The sequence below is a fragment of the Sander lucioperca genome, chromosome 10, assembly GCF_008315115.2.
Source record: "Sander lucioperca isolate FBNREF2018 chromosome 10, SLUC_FBN_1.2, whole genome shotgun sequence".
Classification (NCBI taxonomy): Eukaryota; Metazoa; Chordata; class Actinopteri; order Perciformes; family Percidae; genus Sander; species Sander lucioperca.
The window spans coordinates 17497392-17508202 of NC_050182.1; positions in this window are offsets into that span (position 1 = coordinate 17497392).

A 10811-nucleotide genomic window follows, 5' to 3' on the forward strand; every position below is an offset into this window, starting at 1 on the left:
GGTGACGTCATCGTACGCCGCACCTTCATCACGCTCGGTCATCTCCATGGAGACAGCTGGTTGGTTTCCTGTGGGCGGAGCCAAGAGGTGAGGATGAAGCATTCATACATAGCGCTCTGAAGAGTAAAGGGTTAATGTTCCAGAAAAGTTAACAAGACTTCACCCAGGAAACGGGTGTTCATGTCACAAGAGGGTTTTAATCCAAACAGCCATCTTTTTTTAATCTTAACTAGTCATTTTGGTGTCTAAACGCAACTGTTGCCGCTGCATGGCGCTCACTTTTTAAATCGGCTACAATTTAACTGTAAAGACCGTACATACAAGCTGCATAATTGCCCTATTATTTTGTATTGTAGCTTGTTTCGCATTGCTGACTGGAGTGATCTTTTTTAATACTGGACCAATGTCCAAGATGGTTGTTCCCATCCATAGACTTAATATTAATGGACAAAGCATGTGGTTTGTGGAGAGCTGCTCTGAGTCGTGGAGTTTGTTGTTACAGGCGCTGCCATCTTGGTTGCATTAAAAACAGATGTGACGATTTTTAGACGAGAGGGTGAAGCTGGGGGGGGGGGGGGGGGGGGAATGACTGAAGCTGTGAACGCTGTACACACCCACCTGCATCGGCAACCTGACCGCAGCTGCTGCTAACAAAGTTAGCTTAGCTACATAAGTCGAGGTAAGCTTAACAGCTAAGTGTAAAAGTAATCTTAGTAGCTCATTGCATACATGTCCCCAGTTATTTTATATATAAGAGGAGTAACACTGTAAAGTATATGTATCTGATGTTACCGTGTAAACTGTAACGTTAGCCAGAAAAATGAGGATTGCCGCTGCCGTTAATTAACGTTATCTAACTATTAGAAACTGTATAATGTAGGTTAGACTTTAGTAACATAATAATAACAATAACATTTTATCACAGAAATATTAACGTTATAGTCTTGCTAACTGTTGACATGCTGTTCAATAGCCAGCAGATGGAAATTAGCTTATTAAACTAAGTTAATGTTACACCACAGAACAAGACTGTTATGAATGTGTATTATTCTCCCAGTTAAATGAAAAACAGTTCAACATTATGCTATTGTGCCTTAATATTCAACTATGATGGGCTCAAATATGTAGGAGTCATTTTCTTTCAGAAAGTTATTAAGAGTGCTGGCATCTCCACAACACCCCACAATAGTTAGTTCTGAATCTCAGCTAAGACCATTTAAAATACATACCTTGTGATTTTGATCAATCTTGACAAGTCTGCCATGAGCTGAGGCAGGGATTCCCAGCTCACTGCCGACCCACAATGCCTTGTTCTTTACAAGACGTTCTGGACATATTTCAGTCCAGAATGTCCTGTAAAAAGATGTGCTCGGTTTTGTTCTGTGAAGGAAAATACACGTGTAATAATCACTTACATAGTTGAAATTAACTTCTTACATTTTTGTTAAAAAACACTATAATCATTAGCGTAGTTACAAACAACTTGAAGCTCACCATTCTGTAGAAAATCAAAAAGAGGAAGATATTAGGGTTAAATCATAAATATTCTTACTGAATATACTGGTTAAAGGTACAATATGTAACATTTCTGCATTAAAACCAGGGACGTCTTTAGCCCTATTTTAAGGGGGCTGACGCTACCCCAAAATGTTCCTAAGCCCCCCCCCCCAAATAATAAGGAAAATATTTTTATATAAACATGTCGGGAATTAATGTTGAGGCTTGCTACACGTAAATATCATAGCATTTTATCAGCCGTGGAGAGTAACTCTGCCTGTAGTGGAATGGCTTCGAATGACGACCAAAAACGCTTGTCTTTTACTGTGACCATTTACTGTTCAATATGTTGCAGTTTTACAAACAAGAAAGTGAACAACTTACAGCCCGGTCTCATGGCAGTTCGTGAAATGGTGACGTATTTTCCGTGGTGGCCAGCACGAAATGTAAACTAATGTAAAATAATGTAACTAATTTAAATGGGAAGCATATGTCGTGGTCACAGCACGTCTACGGTAGCGAGTAGTATGAAATGCCGAAAATCCGCGTAAGGAGGATGGTTGGGGTGGTTGATGGGTCAAACTATTCCGGACTTTCACGCCGGAGGCCGGGGATCGCGTAAAGCATGTGAGGCGTCCTTTCCCCATTATTTTTTTCCTTAACTCAACCTCCGCCATCCCGTTATTGTCGCGCGTTCCCCGCGGCCGTGTCCTGGCGTGTGAGGCATCTTCCCCCGGCCGTTTCCTGGCGTTTGAGGCGTCCTTTCCCCGTTGTTTTTTTCCTAAACCCTCCCGGCGTGTGAGGCGTCCTTTCCCCGTTGTTTTTTTCCTTAACTCAACCTCCGCCATCCCGTTATTGTCGCGCGTTCCCCGCGGCCGTGTCCTGGCGTGTGAGGCATCCTCCCCCGGCCGTTTCCTGGCGTTTGAGGCGTCCTTTCCTCGTTGTTTTTTTCCTAAACCCTCCCGGCGTGTGAGGCGTCCTTTCCCCGTTGTTTTTTTCCTTAACTCAACCTCCGCCATCCCGTTATTGTCGCGCGTTCCCCGCGGCCGTGTCCTGGCGTGTGAGGCATCTTCCCCTGGCCGTTTCCTGGCGTTTGAGGCGTCCTTTCCCCGTTGTTTTTTTCCTAAACCCTCCCGGCGTGTGAGGCGTCCTTTCCCCGTTGTTTTTTTCCTTAACTCAACCTCCGCCATCCCGTTATTGTCGCGCGTTCCCCGCGGCCGTGTCCTGGCGTGTGAGGCATCCTCCCCCGGCCGTTTCCTGGCGTTTGAGGCGTCCTTTCCTCGTTGTTTTTTTCCTAAACCCTCCCGGCGTGTGAGGCGTCCTTTCCCCGTTGTTTTTTTCCTTAACCCAACCTCCTCCATCCCGTTATTGTCGCGCACTTCCTGTGATGATTCGCAGTAAAACTAAATTAGTGTTAAACAAATAAGGTTGTGTACCTTTTCACATATCAGCTGTAAATCAAATACTATAAATAATGTAAATAGTGAGTTTTAAACACACTATAATTGACCATTTCAGATCTCACCTACGATGTATTAGAATTTCCACCACACTCATTAGAAAGCAATTCACTGTTATACTACATAATACCTCAAAATATACTGTGTATTTGGACATGTGTACTGAGTAAAAACCTACCTGTCACCCAGGTGGGTGCTACACATTGGTGGTGGTAGAGAGTAGTCCCCCCCCCCCTTCCCCTGAAGCGCTTTGAGTGTCATATATACACAAACATATACACATATATAAATGTAATGAAATATTATTATTATTATTATTATAAATTAAGAAAGTAAATAAAACACATCCTGTAGAAAAAGCAAGGTTACTTTATGATGCACTGGTGAGCTAAGAATTAAAAGTATTTATCTTTTACAACAAGGTTACCTGAACATTACCGTTGTATACTGTACTGCCATGTATAGAGACCACTAACCACCACTATAGTTTTACACTTATTTTTGGATTTCATGGTCAATAAACCTCATTTATAGGAAACGTTACCTAATTCTTGAGTTAAAGAAGCAGAAATTATGAATTATTTAGATTAATATTAAAGGAAGGATAATCACAGAAGGGTCAACGTTCAGAGATTATACTGTTCCGAAACATTTCGACTTTTTTTTTTAATGCTAAAAAATTTAATGAAACACCCAAAATTCAATAAAAGTAGAGATCCCATCTTTTGTTTTACTTGCGAAGCACATTGTAGGGGATCATCAGTGTTATTTTTGGGTAATTAAAATTAGGTAGTTAAAAAGAAACCCATCCATCCATCTTCTTCCGCTTATCTGGTATCGGGTCGCGGGGGTAGCAGCTCCAGCAGGGGACCCCAAACTTCCCTCTCCCGAGCCACATTAACCAGCTCCGACTGGGGGATCCCGAGGCGTTCCCAGGCCAGGTTGGAGATATAATCCCTCCACCTAGTCCTGGGTCTTCCCCGAGGCCTCCTCCCAGCTGGACGTGCCTGGAACACCTCCCTAGGGAGGCGCCCAGGAGGCATCCTTACCAGATGCCCGAACCACCTCAACTGGCTCCTTTCGACGCGAAGGAGCAGCGGCTCTACTCCGAGCTCCTCACGGATGACTGAGCTTCTCACCCTATCTCTAAGGGAGACGCCAGTCACCCTCCTGAGGAAACCCATTTCGGCCGCTTGTACCCTGGATCTCGTTCTTTCGGTCATGACCCAGCCTTCATGACCATAGGTGAGGGTAGGAACGAAAACTGACCGGTAGATCGAGAGCTTTGCCTTCTGGCTCAGCTCTCTTTTCGTCACAACGGTGCGATAAATTGAGTGTAATACCGCACCCGCTGCGCCGATTCTCCGACCAATCTCCCGCTCCATTGTCCCCTCACTCGCGAACAATACCCCAAGGTACTTGAACTCCTTCACTTGGGGTAAAGACTCATTCCCTACCTGGAGAAGGCACTCCATCGGTTTCCTGCTGAGAACCATGGCCTCAGATTTAGAGGTGCTGATCCTCATCCCAGCCGCTTCACACTCGGCTGCGAACCGATCCAGTGAGTGCTGAAGGTCACAGGCCGATGATGTCATCAGGACCACATCATCCGCAAAAAGCAGCGATGAGACCCCCAGACCACCAAACTGCAACCCCTCTCCACCCTGACTACGCCTCGATATCCTGTCCATAAATACTACAAACAGGATTGGTGACAAAGCGCAGCCCTGGCGGAGGCCAACCCTCACCTGAAACGAGTCCGACTTACTGCCGAGAACCCGGACACAGCTCTCGCTTTGGTCGTACAGAGATTGGATGGCCCTGAGAAGGGACCCCCTCACGCCATACTCCCGCAGCACCTCCCACAGTATCTCCCGGGGGACCCGGTCATACGCCTTCTCCAGATCCACAAAGCACATGTAGACCGGTTGGGCATACTCCCAGGCTCCCAGGATCCTTGCGAGAGTAAAGATCTGGTCCGTTGTTCCACGACCAGGACGGAATCCGCATTGTTCCTCTTCAACCTGAGGTTCTACTATCGCCCAAACCCTCCTTTCCAGCACCTTGGAGTAGACTTTACCAGGGAGGCTGAGAAGTGTGATACCCCTGTAATTGGCACACACCCTCTGGTCCCCCTTTTTGAAAAGGGGAACCACCACCCCGGTCTGCCACTCCTTAGGCACCGTCCTCGACTTCCACGCAATGTTGAAGAGGCGTGTCAACCAAGACAACCCCTCCACACCCAGAGCTTTAAGCATTTCTTGATTGATCTCATCAATCCCTGGGGCTTTGCCACTGTGGAGTTGTTTAACTACCTCAGCAACTTCCACCAGGGAAATTGACGACAATCCCCCATCAAAAAAAAGAAACCCATATTTCTGATATAGACATTTTGAGAACGGGTCAAATTTGACCCAAAGACAACACAAGGATTAATGGGATGGCCTGAACACACCGATGTTGGGCTAGTTGTGTAATTGTGTGAAAATGTGACTACAGATTGGACAAAAGGATGTTAGTGATTGTGATGAACTGTAAACATTTAAAGCTATGAATTGGAAAATTCAGGCACACTACAGGTGAAGAGTTTTAAACATTTTAACTAACAGATATCAGCATCAAACCTCTGATTAATGCCATTAAGACTAGTATTTTCTGTCAAACAGACAAAGTGTAGTAACATGAATGTTTTCTGACAGAAGACATGTTATGGAAGATTAATAAAGGTAAAGATGATGTTTCTGTCTGTTAGTGTCTCTCCTTAAAAACAGCAGCATCATAAACATCAACCATTTAGAGATCAGAGCTGAAGTTGAAGAGATTATTTTAGTTTGTGCTCCACTTGTGTTCAGTCTGTTCTTGTTTCTGACAGAATATAAACTGTGAAGAGAGTCAGGGCTCCATCTGGTGGAACAATCCTCAACTCATCCTCAAAGATACACATTTATCACTCTTCATTGTTCCCCTTTTTCAACAAGAAGAACTCTGGACATTTGTTAGGAAATGTTCTGTCTCATAAAATCCAAAAACAATGAGAGTTGAAAGTGTCGGCCATGTTGAGATAAACAGAACACTTTAATTTGGTGAAATAGTCCTCAGCAGGAGGACATGTTTTAGCTTCCTGTCATATTAAACTCAAACTCCCTAAGTCCTTAAAAAGTGTGAAAGTTATGTTATTATTATTTGTTTTTAATTGCTTCCTCAGCCGCTCTTCCACCAAACGTCTCTCCAAATGATTCCTCTGTCTCAGACTAAAGTCTAACAATCTGGGAATCAAACTCTGACAGTCTTGCTGGAGTCGGGATGCTCCGTCGTCTCCATCGTTTGGTGTAAAGTCATAAAACTCAGTCCTAGTCAGTCTTTCTCCGTCTGGACATTCAGACTAAATTAAACTTGTGTGTGTCTGTGTGTCTGTGTGTCTCTGTGTGTGTGTGTCTGTGTGTGTCTGTGTGTGTGTGTCTGTGTGTGTGTGAGTGTGTTAAAAACAGAAACAAGTGTAATCAGTCAGATGTGTTTTAATTCAGGAGACAGAAGTTACACAGTTCAATTTAAACAGTCATCATTAGGGAATGAACACATCATCTTCATAGTAACCATGGTTACGACCTTCATCACATCCAATTACAATTCTCCTGTTTCCACCAGAGCCGCGGTACTCACAGCGGGGAAGAGCAGCGTGCTGTATCTCCCATTATAGCTAATGCCTTTACACTTGCTAGACTGAAAATAATGCTACAATCTCTAAAAAAAATCGACCAAAACTGTCGGAACAGGCGATGAATGACTACAGAGGTGCTTCAAAGTGAATAGGATCACCGCGTGAATCACATGCGATTACGATGTACCTGTTTCCAGGTACACTCCGGTACTTACAAGGCCTGACGTTAGCATACGTCAGCATGCAGTCAACAACGTCAATGGTTGTTCTGCTCTGATGCAGATTACCACTAAAGTTCACTCCTCCCGGCCCACAGACGCCTCTGATGGTCTTCATAGTCGCTCTGATAAAGGTATTCTACTCGCTACAGTAGCGATGGATGCCCCTGATGTTTCTGGAATTCATCTCTTTATATTATCATATAAAAGCTGGTAGAGACTTTACTCTGACATATCTAACATCTCTTTATATTATCATATAAAAGCTGTTAGAGACTTTACTCTGACATATCTAACATCTCTTTATATTATCATATAAAAGCTGTTAGAGACTTTACTCTGACATATCTAGCATCTCTTTATATTATCATATAAAAGCTGTTAGAGACTTTACTCTGACATATCTAACATCTCTTTATATTATCATATAAAAGCTGTTAGAGACTTTAGTTTGCAATGAAACACTCTGTAACTTGCAAGCCACCTTCAGGAGAATCAGGATATAAATGCCTGAAGATGTTCTTCAACCAAAATTATTACATTCATTATTTTTTGTAAGTTAGACAGTGTGCGGGAGTTTCTGTGCAACCTTTGTCCTGCTTGTTCCCCTTCAACGCAGCTGTCTCAACTTCATAGGGGGGTGTTGCGGTTACAACCCCCCCAATGAATAAAGCTAGGCTTTTTCCGAAGTTTTGTTGCTTTTTATGACATTTTTTATCCATTTTTTAAATGTTTTTGTTGCTTATTTCAGTTTTTTTTGGACAATTTATTTCAACGTTTCTGTTGTTTTTTCAAAAAAGACGAAAAAAGTGCCTAAAATGTAGAAAGAAAGAAAACAATTGTCGAAAAATGACTATAAATTGTATTTTTTATGTTTGTAACATAAATTATCAACAAAAATAAATTAAAAAAAGTGACTAAAATGTTGGAGAAAACGTAAAAAAATATTGTCCAAAAACCAACAACAAAAATAGATACAAAATTTAAAATGTTAAATAAGTGACAAAAATTTTGGAAAAAAACAACAAAACAATCGTCCGACAATGATAAAATAATAAAAGTTGGAGAAGAGTCAGAGTTCGTCTTACCGAAGAGTTGGTGGAGAAAGTTTCAGGTACGAAGGTCCAAAAATGTAGAAATGTAAAATCTAAACTGCACAAAGTCTGAAGATGAAGAAGATGAAGAAGAGCAGAACTCTGACACGATGCAAATCTGAAGAATGTTCAGACAGAGAAATGAAATAATTTTCTGTCTCATATCCTCCAACAGAGAGGGGTTGTCTCTGAAACAAACAGCTCAATATCATCTCCATATATGGTAAACATTAGGTCAAAGTTTCAGACACGTACACATTTAATCAGAAGAGAAGTTAGGATAATATCAGACTCATGCTGTGTTGTTGTGAGTAAGGAGCTACACTGAGTTTACATGCACTTTATATTCCACTATTACTCTGAATGTGATACATGTTAACAGCATATTCTGGTTGGATAGTCAGAATAAAACCTTTCTCTTAAAGCAACACTAGAGAACTTTTCACACTTCGGTCCCCCTACAGGCTGGAAGTGGAATTGTCCCATTATGTCTCATTGGAACTACAGATCTGCTACACGATCTAGCAAACTTGCATAGTGCGGTTATAGCCAGTAGAGAGCCGCAAAGCGAATGCAGAAGTGCTGTTCGAGTTGATGAACCACTGAAACGATTTTGGAAATATTATTTTAAGTTACAAAAAGTTCTCTAGTGTTAACCCACTTTTAGGTCTCAGTAGCAGTTAAATACCATTACAGTCTGAAATTCTGTCTGATTTAATCTGACAAACACTTCTGGCTGTTCTTTGTCATACACATACTGTAGTGCACCAGTTTTGGTGAGAAGACATTTTTTCCAAATTAAGACGTGTGTATTATTCAGGTTTTAGAACCATTCTTTGAACATGTATACAGAACATTCAGAATCTGCGTCTCAATCTGGGTTTTTACTAGCCTGGAAATCCAGTCCCAAACCCAAAAGATTAAGGGTCTGGCATTGAGTAATGAAAATGGCCCAACTCGAGGGGCGGCACCAAGCATGCATTTGAAACCAGCCAGCGGAGCTAACTGGTCGTCATCTGTTTAGCTCGCCTCTGGCCCGCCTATATCAGATACAGCGATGTGATTGGTGCAGCTCTGCTACAAGGGCATAGTTAATGAGCAGCATTACTGAATGCCAGAGTAACTCGTTTAGCAAATTCAAATTGTGCTCTTGCGAGAAATCTCTCTTTTGCATTTAAACACACTGCTTTTTTACGAATTCAAAAATGTTGTTACATTAGGGTTAGTCAATTCAATAAGGTGTATACAGATAGTTATAGTGGAAAAAGTGATGTGCCTAGGTAAACTGTAAAAATATTATATTACCAGCAATATTCCATTAAAAACATTACCTAAGAAAGAAATGTATCGTAAAAAATAATTAACATTCACTAAAAGTGTTAGTAATAGTAATGCAGAAAAGACGTCATGTTTTTTTCTTTTTTAAACTGGAAATGATCAAAACAGTTTTGTCAACCAACTAAACAATTTAAACAATTAGGCTAATCCTTTCTGATGGGTTTCTAGGTCTCTCTGTGGGGAGTTAAATAATAATAAAACACCATATTTCATAAACATATGTCTTGTTTACACAAGAAAAATCCTAATCTGTCTTTTGACTAAAATATGTCAAATCAAAATAATATCTGGAAGCATTTGACAAAATGCTAAAACTGACTCTTTTGTCTTTTGAAATCAAAATTAGTCAATCCTAAAAATGACATAATTTGTCTTTTTGTTCTGGGTTTTGGTGCTTGCAATATAGCAACAGATGTAATTCATTCTCACTGACCTTATGTGTTTGCTCAGACAGGAATGTCAGAAGTGCCAGGGTGTCTGTCCTACAGTCATTTTCTGATGGTGAGGGTACCAAGGTGTCATTTGACATAAAGCAAAAGTTGACTTCCTGCTGCCGGAGATTAAAATTTGGAAAGGTTAGTAGACATTATTTGCGAAAAGATGTTTGGAGACTTACAATCAATAATTTGTAATAAGCGTTTAATCTCTCGCTTTTCTCTTTTGGCAGTACAATTTGGTACATCATCAGAGGATGGAAGACAGACCTAGATGCCCCTGTAGAATATAATAGAATGCCTTTTATTGTCACTATACACATGTACAATGAGATTAAAAGCATACAAAAAAGAAATTGTATGTCCAGTCAGAGTAACTTCTGGTTTAACGTCTTGTTGTAATATTAGCTCCATATTTTTAAATGTCAAAAGTTCTTCGTCAATTTCTGCACTCTGCGTCTCTCTCTTACTTCTCCTCTCTGTCTGTTCCCTATCTGTGTCTAATCATGCAGATAAGTCACGTGTGTCAGTTTGCTCACAGTTTGCTGCTCTTTTTCTTTCTCTGCAGTTTTGGGCCCAGTGACCTCATCTCCCACACCCAAAACAAAAATCCTGGTCTGAGCTGCTCACTTCTACCCCTCCCTTTTCTTCTGGCTCTAAACTTTCCCCTGACCATGTCTACAGGGATAGAGAAGAAAGCATACTGATATTAAACACAGATAAATACTTTTTTCAGGTTGTAAATCACTGTAGTGAACTCAGTTGTTCCTCTTGTGGCAGTTAATCTTTACTTTCATAATTTTTTGTTTGCGGCTGCAGGATCTGGAGCTCACTGCCTGCTTCCTGGGAGCCAAAACCGACACCACGCAGCTGGAGCCCCAGGCCGTACTGCTGGGCCCGCTGGAAGGAAGGGAAGCCCGGGAGAACCAGTACCAGGATTAAGCAGAGCGGACTCTCACAGGCTGCTGAAGTTTAAATCACAGGTTTCTTAAGGGGAGTCTGGCGGACATGACCGGGGGACCGGCGCGGCAGCTAGGCGAAGCTGTGTTCCTGCCCGGGGGAGGACACACTGCAGCTGGCCACAGAAATCTCCACCTCCCGCTGCCATCTGG